At 41.3% G+C, this 21,220-nt stretch overlaps 1 pseudogene; it reads right to left on the bottom strand.

The window, feature by feature from the left end:
• Positions 1-8,997: 8,997 nt before the first annotated feature.
• LOC138597455 (uncharacterized) lies at positions 8,998-16,247 on the bottom strand (annotated as a pseudogene).
• Positions 16,248-21,220: the final 4,973 nt, after the last annotated feature.

A 21,220-nucleotide genomic window follows, 5' to 3' on the forward strand; every position in this document is an offset into this window, starting at 1 on the left:
TTCAACTGTAGACTCTCTGGTTAAATATGGAAGTGTTCTCCTCAAATAATCGCATGTCGACATTAAGTGGCGTGCAAGACAAAGAAAAATTGCTTTTATTTTGAAATCTGTTCTTTCACGTGGTTACCATACTGCCGAACATATATGCGCACTCCAAAAAAATGTTATTCGAAGTGGAGACTGGCTTGACTGTAGTGCTGGAGGGGACGAGCACAGGTGAGGACATTTTCAATAAACTTTGGGACGATTGCATTGGTGTGTATACAGACAGTGCTGGAGCAATGCTTAGGGAAGAAGAAAGGACTGACGCAAGAGTCTTATAAGTGGCACCTCACGTAAGTTTCAGACACTGTATTATTCACAGACTGCGCAAATTGAAATGGGCATGATTCATACGGTTTCTATAAGATGGAAGACTTCATGGAGGAAAATGCACCATGTGTTAACACGAGAGTTAACACAGTGAACAAGTCCATATCATCCATAGACTTGCTCTGCTCCATGCATTGTGCCCATCCATCTCATTAGGTGAGTCTAAGGTGGAAATAATGAGTAAAATAAATTCTAAAATGTATGTTTGCACATGAAAGCAACAATGTAGGTGTAGCTCCCAGCTGAATTAAGCAAGCCTGGACTGATGGTCTAATGCTGTTTATTTGCGACAATCTTCTTAACAACATACATGGACCAACGTAAGAGAGTTAAAACAGAAATTAAACAAACAGAAAGGAAGACAATACATTACTGTTAGCACCAGGAAGATACCATTTTAAACTCAAATTTACCAATTACAAATGAAATAGTTAGCTTGTTGCACTCTCGACTGGCGCTAAACTCCTTTCTTTCTCTCACCGTTCGTCCTTAATACTGTTTCATTTATCTTTACACTTTGATCAGTGTATCTTACTTGTGTATCACTTTATCTCTCCCGTTTTCTCCTCGTTTCCTTGTCTATGCTGCACCGCTTCACTTCACTTCCGGTATAACAGGAAATACATCAAAATAAAACCACAAATATCAAAATAAAACCATGAATTACATATTATGAACACATGAGTTAAACACATACTGCACTGTGTATTGAGGTCCTTTGCAGTAGGTGTCTGCTGCTCTTCAGACATCACCTTTTAAAATAATTTATTCAGTGATACATGTAAATTACTTGTATTCTCCATCTAGCCTTTCTTAAATTACTATAAAATAATATTATAGTTGATAGGCTGTTGTGTTCTTCGTGTTGTTCCAGTGCATGGGTTTGGATAGGCCTACTGGAGCGTGTGCACGGCTGTGCGCAACGTTATGCTTTAACCACCTCCAGGGACAGTGGGGGTCGCCAGTCTCTGTAACCGTTATTTTGAGGGTCGCGGGCTGAAAGTTTGGGAACCCCTGTGCTGCATAATTTTTTATTAATTTTATTTAGCCTTTAATCTCATTTAGACACGTGGTCAGAGACCTGCTTGGACAACAGCAACAACAACAACACAGAGTTACAGACTGACAATTATCAATACTCAACAATAATCTACAAAATCAATACAGAGATACAAAGCAATAGTAAGTCATTAAAGTGATGAATGCAGAAGAGTCAATAAAAGTTTTATGATACATTCCCACAGACGCTCTCTCCATGTCTTATAAAATTATTTTAAAATTCCCTAGAATTAAGCTGAACACCTTAAAATTCTTCTGTAGTGAGTTCCAGGTTGATGGGGCAGAGTAGGAAAAGACCTTTCAACCGAGTTCAGTACGGACTGATGGGGGGGACAAAGTGATCAAATTTTGTAAGCGTAAGCTGTAGCAGCACTGTTTATGTGGATTTGTAGATGAAGCTATACCACTGCAATGTTGTGCGCATGGATAGTGATGGCCACTATCCATGCGCTATACTATACCGTAATAGCCCTTACAGTCAATTAATAAGTAAACTAATCTTGGCATACATTGTGACATTCAGTTATGACGTTTTAACTTTATCCAGAGAGGAGGACAACAGAAGAAAGTCCGGGGAGGGTGGAGCCGACCCTGTCGGAGGCGTGTTTGCCAGCCGGTCGTTTGCAATAAATGCATTTTCTTTTCGATGTTAAAAACATATCACACTATCAAGCCGTCAAGACATGTCAAATGAAGTTTGCTGTACACTGCAGGCTAAAACATGGCCTCTTAAAACTATCAAGGCCGTCCAAATGGCGTGGTCCTCGGCCCCTCAACTCAATTGCTACCACAACTTTCCCTCATGAATATTCAGATAGTAACATAGGGTCGGCTGTGGCTCAGTGGTAGAGTCGGTCGTCTTTCAATCGGTTCGATCCCCAGCCCCCTCAGGCTACATGTCGAAGTGTCCTTAACAGCCTCTGCCATCAGTGTGTGAATGGGTGAACTTGACATGTAGTGTAAAAGCAGCTTTGAGTGGTCGCAAAGACTAGAAAAGCACAATATAAGTACAGTCCATTTACCATTACCATTTAACAAGTTTCTCTTTAGCTGTCATTCCCTCCCACACACAGCTCAGCTGCCACTTGACACGAAAGTGATCACAAGCAACATAGTCAGCAAACCCTCAGCAAGAACGACGTGATCAACAAAGTTTTAAAAATAGTTTTTAAATGCTTTTCCTCACCTTTTCAGTGCTTGCATGATCGTTGAAGTGTATCCTTTCTTCTCCAGACATGTTTTTCTGACTGCGGTGAGGTTTTATGATTGATTCAGATCCAGCGGCGTCTTCTTCAAAGTCAGCTTTGCCCAGAGTTGTCAGAGGAATGAAACTCGCCTTCAATCCCATTTCTAATGCAGGCTGGGGTTCTCCTGAGAGAAAAGCATTTTGGTGACTCAGGATGTGGTTTTAAACATGACCTCACTAGGCCTATATCTGTGTTGTATTATTTGTGAAGGACAGCTTATCTCCTGCACATAGACAGAACATAGCCTACAGTATCAGCTAGAATGGCTGGAGGCAAATTTCCTAGGTGGGGCTGTGCCACATCAAGCAACTTCAGCAAACATCCGCAGTGTTATTTAAAGCAAAAAATAAAGTAAAGGTATAAAAAAAAAAATTGTACTCAGTAGTTAAATATCAAAATATTATTTTATTCAACCATGTCAGTACATTTTATAACCCAAACATGCAGATTTTTTTACAAACCATTAAATAGTAGTGAACATGAAAGCAGTAAGCAATAATAATAATTCAATTGATATAGGCATGGGAGTCAAGTGCTCTAAAGTGAAAAATAGTGAACTCCAGCAAACCTAAGATTCAAGAAAATTCTCACCTTACTCAGAGGCACAATCTGTGTCTTTATCAACAAAATTACAATTCAAAAGCACCCAAATCTTTTAGCTGTATGCAAAGTGTATGGATAGTTTTAATAGAAAGTTTACAGATTTCACTGTTGTTATATCAAAGTTGCTTATTGCTGCTTTAAAGGAAATAATACAACTATTTTCAGGAAAGACAATGTGCTGAGAAACCCTGCATGTTTTTCTATTTGTGGTCTATTTCTGAGAGCCAAAAACCTCTCAATAACCCTCTGATTGGTGTCAGGAATTATTAGCCAGAGCATTCAGACAATCCAAGTGTCATGGTGTTTTTAGGAAGGTCTTGATGCTTTTCAAAGTAAAGAGGCACCTCTCACATTTTGTTGTTAGTTGAAGACTCTGAGAAAGTGCTCTGTTGGTTAGTGTCCATAAAACACTGCAGAGGCAATGCTTTGCTGCTGCAGAATTCACTGTTCTCATAAGTATGGTATAATTCTCTTCTGAGCTCTGGCTCGTTTAACATGGAGCATGTGCCACTCTTTTTCAAGAGCTGCATCAGGAAACCTCATACAATGTAGTTGAAACAATTCTCCATGCAACAGAGTGTTGCGCTAACAAGGTGCTGGCATGCACCAGGATAGTATCACATACCTGTAAAAGATACATTAACATCATTCATCAGCTAACATTTGAAATAAAGCAATTTGATGAAAACGTGCATAAATCCAAGTCAAGTATATGACTACTAAAACCTAACATGACAACATAATTATTCCTACTTGCACTTTACAGTGTGTGTAAAGGTTGTCCAGGTCATTGTATAAAAGATTAATCCATAAGGCAAGCCCAGTTTCATTTTAGAATAAATTAACTCCTATCGGTTTCCCCAACAAAGTCTATGGGTTAATCTCAGTAAATTAACCACATTGTTTCAGGTACTTTTAAGGTGGCCCCGTACATTGAATTTATTTTCTGTATTTGTGAATGACCTCTAAGTCATCAACCTGGATGAAAAAAGCAGAAAATGCGAAGATAAATTGCTGAAACACGGAAACATACATCACAGCTTACCTTTTGAAGCCGGCCTCCTGGTTCCAGCATTCTCTGTCGCCTGTTACTGTTATTGAGGTGCACTCTCCCCAAACAGAGAGAAAAGGGAGGGCCTGAAACAAATAACAAAATATATAATATAATTAAATTGTTTTTTTTTGGTAAGCATGACAGCAAGTCAGATGGAATACATTTTAATTCCTCTCTGCACTTCTCCTGTGTATAGTCTTGAATGACAATAGTTAATTTTCAAACAGAAATACCAACCGTTCCCTTTTTTGTTATTAGACAATGAGTTAACTGCATTATTATTCATGTCTGATTGCCATTTCAGTAATGATAAAAAAACTGTAATTATTTCCAAATCTGCCAATGCAGACCAGCTAACTTTGGGCCATTTTTTCCATCTCCCCAGAGTTGTTGCAAACAGCCAAAAGAAATGCATTACTCAAAAGTGCTGGAAATACAGGAACAGGATACTACTCAGTGAAGATTAATGGTGGAGTTTGACGACAGGGAATAACCTTTATGTTACAGTAGCATGACACAGTGGGGGAAGATTGAGTGACTGACTTTAACTTTAGTCAAAGATCACGCTGAAGGAATGACTGGCTGCTACAATTAGAGCAGAGAAAGTAGAATTTTATGAAAATCGGAACTGGGATGAACATATTGACATATTGTAAAGAGATATGCTCCCCAGCCCGCAAGGCCCACGAGAAAGCCATACCTGAAAAGCCTGAGGGATGTACTTTCAATTTCAGTCTATATCTCCTTTCAAGAGATTGGGCTTGATTTATCTAGAACAGCCACAGGGGGCGTCAAACAACCCAAAAGCATATTAAGGCTCTAAATGAAGCCTTTGTCTGCTCCTTCATAGACAGTGTATTGTTCCGTGCAGTTTTGAAAGATCATCGACAACCCTAAATGTCTGTTAAGTATGGTGGCCTTTCGAAGCTGGATGGAATAAACAGCATAGGGCATGATTTATCTGACGATGCACTAGATTGAGGAAAACATTAATAATGAATCTACAAGGTTTTCTTTCAATTCATTTAGTTTTAATATTGCCATCGTACAGTAAATACATAAATAAAGATCTTATGGAGAGAAATGTCGTTTTCACCTGAGAAAGCACATTTTGATCTTCTCTCGCTGCTTTAAGCGTCTTTTCACAAGTATAGACGCTATATGACATGAATCCACTATTAAGCACATCCAATTAACATTTAAACTTGATTATTATGACAGTCGGCGTGGTTTTATTTGGCACTTTACTACATCTCCACTAAAGAGGGGCATATGTTGTTTTTTTCGACTTCTCTCTTTGAAAGAAGTGCATTTTTACCACTTGTTGTAGGTTAAGGTGCTATGTCCTCCCCCATGCTATAAAAATGTTTTGCCTCTTCAGAATTACTAACAGAGATGATTAAGAAGAGAACAGTATCTTATATGTTTTAAAGGCACTTATTGAAACAGCAAAGCACATTTTGAACTTCTCTCGCTGCTTTAAGCGTCTTTTGACAAGTATAGAATAGTACACGCTATATGACATGAATCCACTATTAAGCACCTCAAAAATAGCATTTAAACTTTATTATTATGACACTCGGCGTGGTTTCATTTGGTTCATTACTGCTTCTTTACTAAAGGAGGGCATATGTTGTTTTTCATGTCCTCTAGTCGAGAGAAGGGTATTTTTACCACTTATTATAGGTTAAGGTGCTATGTCTTCCCCCATGCTGCAAAAATGTTTTGACACTTCAGAATAACTAATGGAGATGATTAAGAAGAGAAACATGTCTTATATGTCTGAAAGGCACTTATTGAAACAGCAAAGCACGTTTTGATCTTCTCTCGCTGATTTAAGCGTCTTTTGACAAGAACAGAATAGTACACGCTATATGACACGAATACATAACTGAGCACATCCAAATAACATTTAAACTTCATTATTATGACACTCAGCGTGGTTTCATTTGGTTCATTACTGCTTCTTTACTAAAGAGGGGCATATGCTGTTTTTCAACTCCTCTAGTGGAAAGAAGTGCATTTTTACCACTTATAATAGGTTAAGGTATAAAAGATATGATTAGTAGATAAACATGTCTTACATGTCCTAAAGGCACTTATTTAAACAGCAAAGCACATTGATCTTCTCTCGCTGCTCACAGCACGTTGATCTTCTCTCGCTGCTCACAGGGATAACAATAGTAAAATTAGAATAATTCGAATACTTTATAATAGCTGGAATAAAAATAAGGTTAAGAAAGTAGTAGTAATAATAATAATAATAATAATAATAATAACAATAATAATAATACTGACGTCATACATGTGACGTATAAGATGGTACATATTGCACAGTTGTCCTTTCTCATAGTACAGCAAAGGGCTTTATTCTTTTGTGTTCACTACAATCTGACATCTGTTCACTCTCCAAGGTGCTGATGCTGCTGCCGCTGCCGGGGATGGTGAGGGAGCTGCCCAGTACCTTGGAGAGCGCAGTGGCGCACAGTTGGGACAAATACAGACTTTCCATGAAGAGCCTTTTTGAAGCTAGCAGCCCTCGCTGTCCCCGGCAACAGGATCGGCAGCGCGATATATAGATACAGATACTGCAAGTATTTTTTCTGTGTTGTCTTTGCCCATGAAAGTAACATATTAGACACAGAATCCTACGGCGTATGTTGGCTGCGGACCCATGTAGCAACACACTGAAAATGCGTAGAAAGAGAAGCAAAATGGTTCCCTTCAACTGCTGAATTACAGCATTGGGCTGGCTGCATGCAATCATTATTTCCCCCAGTAGGAGTCAGTAGCAGCTTTGGTATCTTATCAACTGGCGCTGTACTCCCAGTTAAGCAGGAAGTGAGTCCAGTCGCAAACCACAAGACCGTCGGGTTTGCAGCAAAACAAGCTGATTTTAATACGAGACTGTCTTTCTGTTATATTTGCGGCTGTATACTATTATTTGGAACCACATTGTGTGTCACACTATACAGTTGTCATGATTACTTATTTAAAAATGGTATTTAAAACACACCATTAAGGGTGATTGTATTGATTGTCATTTCAAATTTGTTAGGGTGTTTTTGGGGAAATCTGACAACCCTTTTTATCTTGCACATTGAGGAGCTGTAATGCATTTAACAGGGAGAAGACCTTAAATATTTTTATATAGTTTTACAACTTCAGCATTGTTACTGAAACACAGCCCTTGCCTGATATTACAAGTTGTCACAAGGCTTGTGGGAATTATCAAAATAAAGTGTTGGTTTGGAAAATTAAACAGACGTTTCTCCATTTTTATAAAGCATATGCGGTCAGATAGACCATTAAGTTACATAAGTGGTAATTGTGTCCAGCATTTGCCTCTCATGTTCTGATAATATATTCCATGCTCTGTATATAAACCATTAGCCTATCAAAAGTTTATTATACTACTCTGTGCTATGCTACTGCATGATATCATCAGCAAGCAAGATACTGTACACCCGGATGACATTTATGCTACGCTCTTGCTCCACTGCAGGGTCAGTCCATCAGCAAAGCCAAGAGACAATACAGGCTGAAGCTGGAGGGATACTACACCACTGCACCCAGCACATGTGGCAAGGTCGGCAGCACATCACAGACTACAAGCAGAGGAGTGCGGGGACCACAACCAGCCAAGTCACACTACCAGAGGAGCTGAACAGGTTCTATGCTCGCTTTGGGGCCCTCAACACCGACCAACAGAGGGGTCTGCTCAACAGAGCTGGCTGATGTGCTGGCAGACATTTACAACCTGTCCCTCACTCAGGCCTATGTGCCTGCCTGCTTCAAGTCCACCATCATTGTGCCCCTCCCAAAGAAGAGCACAGTGACCTGCCTAAATGACTATAGTCCATTATTATAAATTAAGATCACCTGATCGCAAGTTACAGCTCCTGCTCATGTCATTCACAGCTTGTGGAGATATGTAGTTACACTTTACAGTAATTGTGCGCGGAAATCCGGACAGATTGCGACCTTCTTGAGCCAGGTACAGAGCATGACAAACACACAGATATGTGTTATATCTGCTCCTCTCCAAACATCTGTGGTTAAAAAGGAAAAAAAAAATAATACAGATTTTTGCCGTCGATTGGTCAGCCCTATATCCTAATTGAATTTTTATTCAAATATGCTGAATTGTAATTGTATGGCTATAGGCCTACATTTTTAATAGTATCAGTCTATTGTATGTCTATTGGGATTCTGATAGCCTATTGATTTTGAATAAAAGTAGTGAGTGGACGTTTGTTGTTGAGAAAGACAGTTCAATCAGGAGAGACTTAATACGTTTGAACAATTATTTATTTACAAGTTGAAATGAAATGTGCAAAGTCTTTGGCGATTAGACTCCATCGTGATGTCATCGTGTGCTGGAGGGGTGTAGAGGCTGAGAGCAGGATAGAATACCCCCCAAAACAATGAGAAGAAATAACAGGAAGCATATACTCACTTTTGATGAAGCAGGCCTTACCTTACCGGGTTGTAACGGGATTCTAAGAAGAGTTAAAGAATTAAGCACGGAGAGCGTGAATAATTGATATGCATTATGAAACAATAATTAGACATTTACATTCACATTAATAGCCAGCAATTGGACGTGCAAGAGTGAGATCACAAGACATGAAGCCAGCGATTGGCCGTGCATGAGTGAGGTCATGAGACCTTGGCCAGCGATTGACCGTGCATGATGAGGTCACGATAGACCTTGGCCAGCGATTGACCGTGCATGATGAGGTCACGATAGACCTTGGCCAGCGATTGACCATGCATGAGGGGGTCACGATAGACCTTGACCAGTGATTGGCCGTGCATGATGGGGTCACGATAGACCTGGACCAGCGATTGGCCGTGCATGGTGAGGTCACGATAGACCTATATGAGGTGTATGCTGGTCCGATGACCTGATCGAGCCGCTAAGGCTGAGTGTTAAAGGTCATATGACCCTAAGCTGTCAGTGGCCGAATAGCTCATACGTGAGGTGCGTGATGAAACCTATATGATCTACGTGTTTTAACCAAGTGTATGGTGCGTGTACATGCCATCCCCCGCCATGAGACCTTGTGACATGACGCAACGGTGAACCTCAACCCATAGCAACACCGCACATTCCATCACCACCAGTTATATGAAAAGCTTACCAGGATTCAGGGTTTCAGAGATCTTTGATTTGCAAGAACGGTGCCGATATCAGGGCGAATATAAGATGTGTAGGCCGAGGAAGACCACCTCTCAAGTTGTTGCAGAGAGGATGATGAGATGCCTTGATTGGCAGCAGTAGTGGCAGCACCTATTCTAAAAGAGTGCCCTGAATAATGCTGGGGGGATAAATTGATTTTGAGGAGCAAAACAAGGCAAAAGTACTCCATGTAGTGGAGGGGGCTAAACCTTTCCTCATATAATATTTGGAAGACTCTAAATAGCTAATCATGGGGCCATGATTTAGAACAGAGTTAGCTGATTTATTATAATGCCCGGGCACGTGACGGGCCGTGATTATGAAGTTGTGAGTTATGGACGAACATGTGATGCTTCTCAGGAATGGCATGATATCTTTAGAAGAGGAGCGCCCTCTGTTGATCATGCTCACGACAGCTTGATTATCACAAAGCACTGAGATACGTTTGCGTTTCCAATGCTGACCCCACACGTGACATGCAACTGCAACGGGGTAAATTTCGTACAGCGCTGAGGACTGATCGAATTCGGAGAAAGCGGGAGGCCAGTGATCAGCGAACCACTGGCCTTGAAAGAACCCTCCAAAACCCACGGATGGAGCGGCATCAGAAGAATGTACCAGGTCATCATAGAAGAAGGTTATGCCATTCCAGTGCTCGAGCAGCAGGGACCAAAAACTCATGTCGGAGCGGCACCCATGTAAATTATTCACTGATGACGACATCTCTAGTAAACGAGATATGAAAGAACGCCCTTGAGGGATACAGGCATGGCAAAGTTAAGATGCCCTAGAAGGGAAAGTAACTGCTGCTTTGTGATGTACTCAGCTGCGCAGTACGATTTTGAAATATCACGAATGCGCTGAAGTTTTTCGTCTGGGAGCGACGCTTTCATTTCGATAGTATCCAGCGTGATACCAAGAAACTCGAGACGTGTGTCGGGACCTACAGTTTTCTCTTCTGAGAGAGGTACACAAAGAACCTGGAAGCAATGTTTTAGTTTTTCTAGAGAGGAGCCTGAGCCATCGTGAGGAGGATCTATCAGGAGGAAGTCATCAAGCAGATGAAGAACGGAGGGAACCCTGAATTGGTTTAACAGGATCCAGCAAAGCGCCTCAGAAACAAGGTTGAATATGCATGGGCTACTTCTACACCCGAATGTCAGGCGCACAGCGAAGTAATACTTTGAATCCCACCTGATGCCGAAAAGAGGCCATTGAGACATTGAGCATGAATGGGGACAATTTTGAATGCGTCGGTGATATCTGCTTTGGAGAGCCACGCCCCTTGCCCTGCTAACTTTATCAATTTGATGGCCTTATCGACTGATGCGTAGTGAAGAGAAAAAGGTTCAGGTGGAATAAGACTGTAAACGCTCGCAAAGGGGCCGGAGCGTGGCGCGGACAGGTCGAAAATTAATCTTTTCTTCCCTGAATATTTCCTTGTAGCTACAACTATGGGGCTAGTGCGAAATACTGAAAAGGGAGAAGACTTGAATGGACCTATGACATAACCTTTATTAACCTCTTTCTCTATTAGTTCCGAGACTATTTCTGGCTCTTTCGCTGCAGACTGGAGATTTTTTGTTACGTACGTAACTGAGGGAGAAGCTAAAACTCCAACCTGAAAACCCTGAGAGAGCCCTGTAAGAAGGTGATCCACGAACACTGAATCAGGATGAGATGACAGTTCAGCTGCTATATATATCATTTATTGGTGTAGAAGGGTGAAAGTTCAGAATGTCTTTAAACCACGTCGGTTCTCTTGGCTTGCAAAATTCCGAGACGGAACGATGCGCCGTGGGCAGACGGACCGGGGATGGGCATCCCTGCAACTGCTGCAAACGTGAAGAAAAAGGCAATTGGGAAATGAGCAGACATTTTCATTGAAATTGTTGCAGATCGGCGTGCTATTAAAGAGATGCACCTGACGGCCACGTTTGTCGGTGAGAGGTAGAGGCGTGGGTGGAGGTGGGGGCTTGAAGAGAGACTGCTGAAACGGCACTGAGGGGCACAGGGAGGCGGAATGACCTGAATTCCCACATGAGCTGCAGGTAATGATTTGATTTCCTCCGGCGAACATCACTAGGAGCTTGGTGTCCAGAATGGACCAGTCCAGGCGGATGTTGTATTGTGAAATGTTCAGAGCGGCTTTTCTTTTTTTTTAACAATATATTTATTGATTTTCTTTTTTTGCATAAACATCACAAATACACAACATTAAAGAAAGAAAGAAAGAAAGAAAGAGCAAAAGAAAAACAGACCAGCAAAAGACAGCAAACAAAGATCCATTACATTACACTGGACAAAAAACACACAACTTGGCTCCCAAACATCAGCACTGGCAGGGTACAGGTACAAGATAAAAAAAAGGAAAATGAAAAAAAAAAAAAAGCAAGCAAACAAGGTAAATAGGGCTCAAGTGTAACCCCTGGAGATAATAACCGAAATATCGAGGCCCATATACAAAAGGAAAGGTTCCCAAATTCTGCGGTGGCCTTGGGTCTTAGACTGGACCACGCACGTCAAATAGTCCAGAGACACATACTGGATAATAGTGTTCTGCCACTGAGTTTTGGATGGGGCCTTCTCAGAGATACACTTGCGTGCACAAAACGTCAACATATCATATAGCTTTGCCTTATATTTATCAGTAGTAGGTCTGCTCGGAATCCCGAGTAGCAAACTTCGAGGGTCTGTATTTAGGTCAGTTGCCAAGATCTTGTTAATCTCTTTAGCTATAGTCTCCCAAAACCTCTGTATTTTACTGCAATACCATAGGCAATGGGTGAGACTCCCTGTTTCTGTTTTGCACTTTATGCATACTGGAGAGAGGCCCGCATTGAACTTACTACGTTGAGAGGGGGAGATGTATGCCTGATGTAAAATCTTAAATTGAATTGATTTAACTCTATTACAGACACTCAGGGTTCGGGCGCACTTCCAGGCATTAGACCAATCATCATCTGTTCTCTCTATATTAAGTTCTTTTTCCCATGTTTCCTTCACATGAAGTGTCCCTGTGATGTCATACTCTTTCAGCAAGCTATAGAAAGTGCTTGTAGAGGTACTCAACTGTTGTAGAAAAACCTGCCTCTCTACACAAGAAATACTTTGACTGGTAGGAAGTGTAGTGTCCTTCCAAACATAATCTCTAACCTGTAGGTAGCGAAAAAAAAATCCTGTTTAGGGATGCAGTATTTTTCAGAGAGTTGACTGAAGGACATAAAAGCAGGTACATCAAATAAATTATACAGGTTACATAGCCCTTTAGCTGCCCAAGCCCGAAAGCCAGGGTCAGTAGTTCCAGGTATAAAATCAGGGTTATCACAAATGGGAGTGAAGACAGATGTAGTTTTGGATCTACCCTCTAAACTTCTAATGATCCACCAGGCCTTTATGGTGTTGACAGTATTGTTACATGAGCTCTTAAGAGACTGAGGCCTTTTAAGAAACAACAAGTTCGGCAGTGGAAATTTTGACATGGACTATTCTATATCCAACCATTGAGACGATGGGTCATTACGCACCCAGTCAGCTATAAAATGTAGGTGAGCACTAAGTTGATATTTCCTGATGTCCGGGAGGTCAAGACTGCCCTCAGAGACGGACAAACAAAGTGTTGCCATTTTGATATGCGCCTTCTTCCTAGACCATATAAAGGAAGAGAACCAGCTATTCAGATTGTTAATGGCTTTATGTGGAAAAAAAATTGGAATCATCTGAATTGGATACAGCAACCTAGGAAGAATGTTCATTTTTAAGAGAGCAACCCGTCCCAACCAAGAGATGGGAAGGACATTCCATCTTTCCATATCTAGTCTGATGCGTTCAAACAGGGGAGAGAAGTTATTTTTGTACATTTGATCAAAGGTGGGTGATATATATATGCCCAAATATGTGAAACCTGTCTCAGACCATTTAAAAGGGAATGGGGAGGGAGTTAACGGTACATTCTTGAGGCTGCCCAGAGGCATCGCCTCAGATTTGTTGTAATTTATTTTATATCCTGCAAAGGCACTAAACAGACCAATAACTTCAATAAGTGCAGGCACAGAGACTTGGTCATAAAGATCAAGTTATCAGTTATTAAACCTTGTATCTCTGGGTCTGTCCTAACGGCTTCGGCCAATGGCTGGTTGGAAGAGCGCATGCCATTAGTAAAGACCGCAGCTAGAGGTTTGTTATAAAGTAACTTCACCCATCTGATAAAGTGCTCGCCTAGACCACATTTATTTATGGTGAAAAAAAGATAAGGCCATTCGACCCGGTCAAAGGCCTTTTCTGCATCAAGAGAAATGACCAGACCGCATGTTGACTTTTGTTGAGTTAACTGGATTATATTCAGGAGCCTTCTCATGTCGTTACACGACATAATGAAACCAGTTTGGTCCCCATTTATGAGCAAGGGCAACAGCCCCTCCAACCTTGTCGCAAGTATTTTTGAAAGGATTTTGGTATCCACATTTAGCAAGGAGATTGGCCTGTAGGAGGCACAGTCCTCGGGCCGCTTGTCCTTCTTCAAAATTAAAGAGATATTTGCCTCCCTCAGCGACAAAGGAAGAACACCTTTTTGAAAGGAGTCGTTAAACATATTGAACAGTGGGTCAACTAGCAGTTCTTGAAACTCTTTATAAAACTCGCAACTAAGCCCATCAGGGCCTGGGGCCTTGCCAGATTGCAGTCCTTTAACAGCGGCCTTGACCTCATCTCTAGAAACAGGGGCATTTAGAACAGATTTCTGGTCATCTGCGAGAGCAGGTAAGTTCGGGGAGGAAAAGAAATTATTCATTACCCCTGTATTGTCAGACTGATGTTCTGATTTATACAGATTTTCATAAAAGTTCTTGAATGTCTTGTTAATGGACGGTGTATCCAAACACTCTTTGCCAAAGCCATCTGTAAATGACGAGATTGTTTGGGAGTCTGCTTTCTTCCTTGTTAAGTATGCCAGATATTTCCCCGCTTTATCACCATGTTCATACATTTTCTGCTTAGCAATTCTCACTTTCACTTCTGCGTGCCTTGTTAAGAGAGAGTCAAGGGAGGAGCGGATTGCAGAAATTTCCTTAAGCCTCTTGGTAGATGGATTTTTGACATAGGCTTCCTCAGCAAGTTTAAGTTTAGAGTTTAATATGACCGTTTGCTCTGCCTGTCCACATCTCTTACTGGACACATGAAGAAATGATAAGCTTGAAAAAGCTTTACAGGTTTCCCATAACAATGAAGAATCATCAGTAGAAGGAGCATTAATGGATAAAAATGATTTGAACTCCTCAGTGAAATAAGGATTGAATTTATGATCCTTCAAAATAAAGGGGTTAAACCGCCAGTGTCTCGTCTGAGTAAAAGAGTTTCTAAGGTCTGTAAAAAGACAGCAGCATGGTCAGATACCACTATGTTTCCTGTAGAGCTATAAGCTATACTTTGTAGTAAAACCTTTGGAACAAAGAAGTAGTCTATTCTAGTAAAGCATTTATGTACGTTTGAAAAGAAGGTATATTCTTTGTCTTGAGGGTGTTGAGCTCTCCATACATCTACAAAATCTAAGTCTTCACAGAGGGCGGTAACATTTTTGGCCTGAGAAGAAAGAGACACCTGACCCTGGGGGAACTTGTCCAAACTAGGATTTAGATGACGGTTAAAGTCACCTCCCACAATCGAGTTTCTGACATTCAGGTCCGACAATTTAGAAAATGCAGTAGTCAAAAAGTCACTTGGGTGACCTGGTGGGAAGTATACATTCATAATAACAATCTCCTCTCCATACAGTACACCCTTTACAATGACATAGCGTCCATTAGAGTCCCTGATACAACTTACAAGTTTAAAAGGCAGGTTTTTTTTCAATAAAATGGCCACGCCTCTGCTCTTTGATGTGAAAGATGAGAAATATACTTAACTGAAACCTCCTTGTTGCAACTTTAAATGTTCATTGTCCTTCAGGTGAGTTTCCGTAAGCAAGGCAATATCAACTTTTTCATTTTTGAGAAAGGACAGAATTTTTTTACGTTTTACTGGTGTATGGACACCGTTAACATTCCAGGTGCATATTTTTAATGTTGAAACAGTCATTTGTTATAAAGAAAAAAACCTTGTTTGCCTGAGTCCCACCTATACGTAAACACTTCCCTAACATGAGTAGTCAGCCGAGTTGAAAACCATACACAGAAAAAAAAACACATAACAGAAAAGTGAACATACAATTTGCCCAACACTGGCATTAGAACAAAACACTATCACTCTCAAAAACTAAAGAGAGAGAGAGGATTCCCTGACCACAAAAGAGAAAAAAAAAATCTGCCTTTAATGCAGAGTGACCACACCTCAATGTTAGCCTTTAAAACCTACTTATAGAAATATGATTTAAGCGTAAACAGAGGATACTCACAATCTGTTGCACCCATTAAGTGTATATGACCCTATAAATCAAGCTGGGACTGTCCGGGATTCACCCACTGTCCAAGGAGGTGACATCCAACGAGTCAATGTACTGATCTGCAGTCACCGGGTCCTGGAATGTCTGAGTAGATCCCCTGAACGTCACCCTGAGAGAAGCTGGGTATAGCTGGCTGTACTCCGCGCCGATGGTTCTCAGGCGTTTCTTTACCTCGTCAAATCTTTTGCGTCTGCGAAGCACAATGGCCAAGAAGTCCTGGAAAATCATCACCGTGGCTTTTCCACACTTCAATGGTTCATCCTTAGCCCCCTTCTCCCTCGATGCGCTCATCACAAGCTGCTTGTCCCGGAAATTATGAAACCTCACCAGTAATGGCCTTGGTCGCTGGTTAGGGGGAGGTTTGGGTGCCAGCAAGCGATGTGCCCTCTCCAATTTTATCCGTCTTGATTTTGTTCAGATATTCAGGATCTTAGGTAGCCAGGTCTCAAAAAACTCAGTCGGGTTACCTCCTTCAGTCCCCTCTGGAAGTCCAACAAGTCCATTCTTCCTTCTCCCTCTGTTCTCCAGGTCGTCTATTTGCTCACTCCAGCCTTGCACTTGCTTCTCCAGCGCTTCAAGCCTGCCTCCGACTGGGGCCGTGCTATCCTCCAGCGAAGAGATCCGAGTTTCCGCCTCGGCGATCGGACCACCGTGACTGTCCAGCATGCCGCGGTGCTCTTGCAGCATCTGGGTTAGCGGTGCCATCTTTTCGTCCATTATCTCAGCGACAATGTTGCGCAAGTCAGCCGTGACTTTAGTCATGAACTCAGACATGCTCTCCGCCACGGCAGCTCGAAGCGAAGAGTCGAGTGGGCTAGCTGCGGACATAGCTTCGCTAGCTTGTTGGCTAGGAGGATGATCCAGCATGTCCATATCTTGAAGCTTTCTCTGTGATTTGTTGCTTGAGTGCCTTAAAAAGTAGTTATTAGTACTCATTGAATGTTGTGATGTCTTCCAATGTATTTTAGGAGTAGGTTTTGAATTTTATAATGTAGAAGTTATCGACATGGTACACCAGCTCCACAAAGCACGACTTCCCTTTAAGCCGCCATCTTGAGAACCTATGAGAGCGGCTTTTCTCGAGAAAGCTTTGTGGTACTGAAAGAATATGTTTTTTCCATACTTGAGATTGAGATCACTGATGAGAGACCAATAAGCATCGAGTTCTTGTCTTCTCTCGGGAAAAGCAGAGCATATAACATCACGGTATATGCCGAAAGCTGCCACGAACTGCCCGAAACTCAAATCATTATTAAGCCGGGGATCGGTGGATTTAAAGACGGCAGTTAAATTTTCGGCCGGTGGCGACGCTATTAACGCACTCAGGTGAAGGCAGGATATGGCTGACTAGATTAATGTCTTTGCCATCTAAGATTTTAGACCTTAACCGGGGAGATTTGTACACTGATTGAGGAATGTAAGGCCTACCCAAAATAGGAGCTGGAACAGCCGTGGCGAGTGAATGTGCAGAAGCTTCAATCCGAGTGATAGTGGATGGCTGACTTGGCGTAGTGACATCCAACATTGAAGTGCCTGAATTTGCAGAAGTTGTAGCAGAGGAAGAAGTGGCAAATGAAGCGTTCTCCAGAGCACGAAGGCGTGCGTCGATATTACCCATAGATTTATTCAGATCCTGTAAGGTGGAGAATAAGAAACTATCAGAGGATGAGTGTCTTGGATTAGTCGGCTCTGCGTGAGAGGGGGACCGGCAAGACACATTTCTCCTCTTGGGCTGAGGAGCTTGCGAGGGACCTGATTTCCTTGTTCTTTTCCGACCGCGAATTGGTACGGGAGAGGAAATGATGGAAGCAGCCGGTTGCTCGGCGCAATATGAGCATTCTCCCTGTTCGTAATTTGATAATTCCGCCAACTCGCGGAGCTGGGAGAGAGAAATACCTGGTGCTGGAGTGATGCCACGACCATGAAGCTGAGACATAAGGAATCCTGCCTCGCCTTTTGATGGACTGTCACGAACTGCAAGGCGAGCGCTCCTGCGCAGGCTGTCCGGGGAGATGGAAGCTATTTCCGGCAACACATCGCCTCCGAGATCAGGATCCTCCGCGAGCTGATCGAGATCAGAGTCGGACATTTGAGGAAAATGAAACAACGAGATGCAACAAAGGGTGAGTAGGAAATGTTCCATTCGCAATAATCGTCTGAAACGATGAGAAGACTGCGGAAGAGAGAGGAGCAGATTTAAAGTTTGACAGCAGTAAGATGATTGGTTCACAGACGTCGTGTCTAACTCTGGTTGGTTAATACTTAAATGGACACGCCCATAATCAGCTGATCACGAAACAGGAACAGAGAGGGGAAAGAGAGAGTGTAGCATGAATGAAGTTAATGATGAATGAATGAATGAATGAATGAGAACAGTCTTCCTGCTTGAACTTTCGCTAAGCTACATTTATATCATTTTTTGATAGAAGCCCATCTTCTACTGCAAATATCCTACATGCTCTGTGTGTGTGTGTGTGTGTGTGTGTGTGTGGGTGTGTGTGTGTAGAACATGGCAGGAAAGACTCTAGTTCTACTAGACAATGTTCAATAATGTTCATGAGAAAGACTGACATGGAAATTATAGCCACATTTAACATATTACAACGTGTAGGCTAGGCCCCTATGTGTTACAGCACTAGTTTTGATGTCCCCCTCAGGAATTTCTCATGTAAATGCCACCCCCCCAAACTTGATTTCAGATTTTCGCCCCTGCTCTACTGTGCAATATTTTCATTACTATGCAAATTTACTCTGCAATAGTACTGTTCATGTTTAATTGTATTTGCAATATTTGCATGATGCATAGTGCACTTTACTTTCAACTTATATTTAAAACTTGTATTTTTATTTAAATTCTTTGTTTTTACTGTTGCGTGAAGGGAGACTGACAAAGTAAGAATTTCATTGTATGATGTAACCGCTGTGTTTTTACCGTGCATATGACAATAAACTTCTTGAATCTTTGTAGAACCCCCCTGGTTTCTGGTGTTCATTGTCCAAATCGTGATAAATGTAATGGCTGTGTTTTTAACCTTTAAATCATTTGTTCATTGCTTTAACAATGCAATAATGCTGCAAACACTGATCTTTACCAATCCTGTTATTTTGTGACATAAAAAATATATAGTGACTACACATAGGACTTAATCTTTTTCAAACAGCTCACACCCACTTGGAAAACCCTTATACCTACAGTATGTCGGGATGCTGTTGACTTCAGCTTAGCATTTCATTCCATCAACTCAGAGAGCCTAAACACCTTATTCCTGGTCAGGGAGGCTCAGCAGTGCAGAACCCTCGAGTACAACGGACTCCCTCAATAACTGTGATAAACTTCTATCATTGCACAAGAAACAGCATTCTGACATACACCTGCACAGTCTGGTAGTCCAGCAGCACCAAGGCTTGTCCTTTCATATTTAAGGTATATGAAGGGGCTTGGTTCTTATTGTCCATATTAAAATAAATGTTAAAGTGGTCCCGGCGCAATGTATTACGTATTTGCCATTAAGATAAGGCTAATAAGCTTTCGTCTAATAAGAAGATTTAGTAACAGTGACATAGACAATATTGTATTTTAAGATAGAAATACTATTGGGTGTACACAGAGGTATTTTGTTTTTCTTATTTTCTTATTTTTCGTTCTCTTATTAAAGTTGAAGGAGAAAAAGGTCATCACTGCTTGACCTTAGTTGCTATATACAGCATACCTTATTAGAGGTACTCAGTAATTAATATTTAATACATACATATATGTATATATATACTGTATATAATTTCAGTCAGAGTTCTTCCACTTTTAAAAACTATTGCTCATTAACTCATCCATACCCTAGGAGAATAGCATAGACACTAACAAAATAAAAAACGTAACTCAACACTGATACTACATTTTGACAGAATGCTACATTACAAATAGACATTGCATGAAGCAGAAATCAATGTCACTGCAGCAAATAAAAGAACAAACGTATGAAAGCCACATTTTCTCATATGACCACCAAGAAATACAAATGAACAAAAACAGCTCAACCAGGGTTCAACAGGTTTCCCCAAAGATTCCAGCCAAGCAGATGGTCGCACACATGCCACAATGCACACACAAAGGCGTGTTCAGGACTTGGAATCTGACTTCATCAAGTCACAATAGTCAACAGCTTACAAAGATAAGTGAAATTCTGTTAAACTTACCAAAGCTGCTCATCTTTCGAACGAGTCCATCCCTCCAAAAAGGCTTTTTCAGTATATCCTTTTCTTCTTCTCCTTCAGCCATGTAAGAAAGGAAAAGAGCTAAATAAAAATCCAAACAAAAAAAGTGCTACCTACCCTAACTGCTGTCAGATAAGTAACCTTCAGAATGTTTTATGAGATGAAAACTGCTGTTGTAGGCAATTAGGCCCATAAGGATCTTGTCAAAGAATAGAGCAAGAGGGAAATTCTTTTTTTGTAACTTTGATACCTCAAAATCAGCTATTTGTTAAAACTTCTGCTGTGGTGAAGTGATCCTGCTCCTTTTGAGTAAGGAGAGAGAGAATCCTACTGAGTAAGTGCAGAGTAATTTTCATCACTCTAGCTTGTTTCTTATTGGAGGAATTCAGTGTGTTGCAATTTCCCACGCTCTCCCAAACGATCAGAGCCCTTTAAACTATCACATAACCGAATCTGAGCTACTGGCTAAAATCCAGGCCCTACAGCTGAGGAAAGCCAGCGGTCCTGATTGTAGCTTAGATGACCATACATTTAACATTACTCATTCTGAGTATTGGACATTTCCCTGACCTCTGGAGCGAAAGAATGATCAGACCAATCTTTAAAAATGGAAATAAATTTGACCCAAACAATAACAGAGGCATATGTGTAAGCCGACACCTAGGAAAGTTACTCTGCAGCATCCGAAACAGCAGACTGCAAGGCTTCCTCAGTGAGCATAATATCCTGAGCAAGCGTCAGATTGGATTTACACCAACACATCGAACTACAGACCACATCTATACCCTCAAAACCCTCATTAAAAAACACGTCCACCAAAACAAGAACAAAATCTTCTCCTGTTTTGTAGACTTCAAAAAAGCATTTGATTCGATTTGGCGTTATGGGCTGTTCTTTAAACTAATTGAGAAGGGTGTAGGAGGGAAAGTTTATGACATCATTAAAAGCATGTATACACATCAGAAACGTGCTGTAAAAATTGTCAATATGGAAAGAAAATTATTTTCCCAAAGTATAAGGGTGAAACAGGGCTGCAATCTCAACCTCACCCTCCT

The sequence above is a fragment of the Semicossyphus pulcher genome, unplaced genomic scaffold (genome assembly GCF_022749685.1).
Source record: "Semicossyphus pulcher isolate SPU_LCO1_2020_fin unplaced genomic scaffold, fSemPul1.0.p SCAF_19, whole genome shotgun sequence".
Lineage (NCBI taxonomy): Eukaryota > Metazoa > Chordata > Actinopteri > Labriformes > Labridae > Semicossyphus > Semicossyphus pulcher.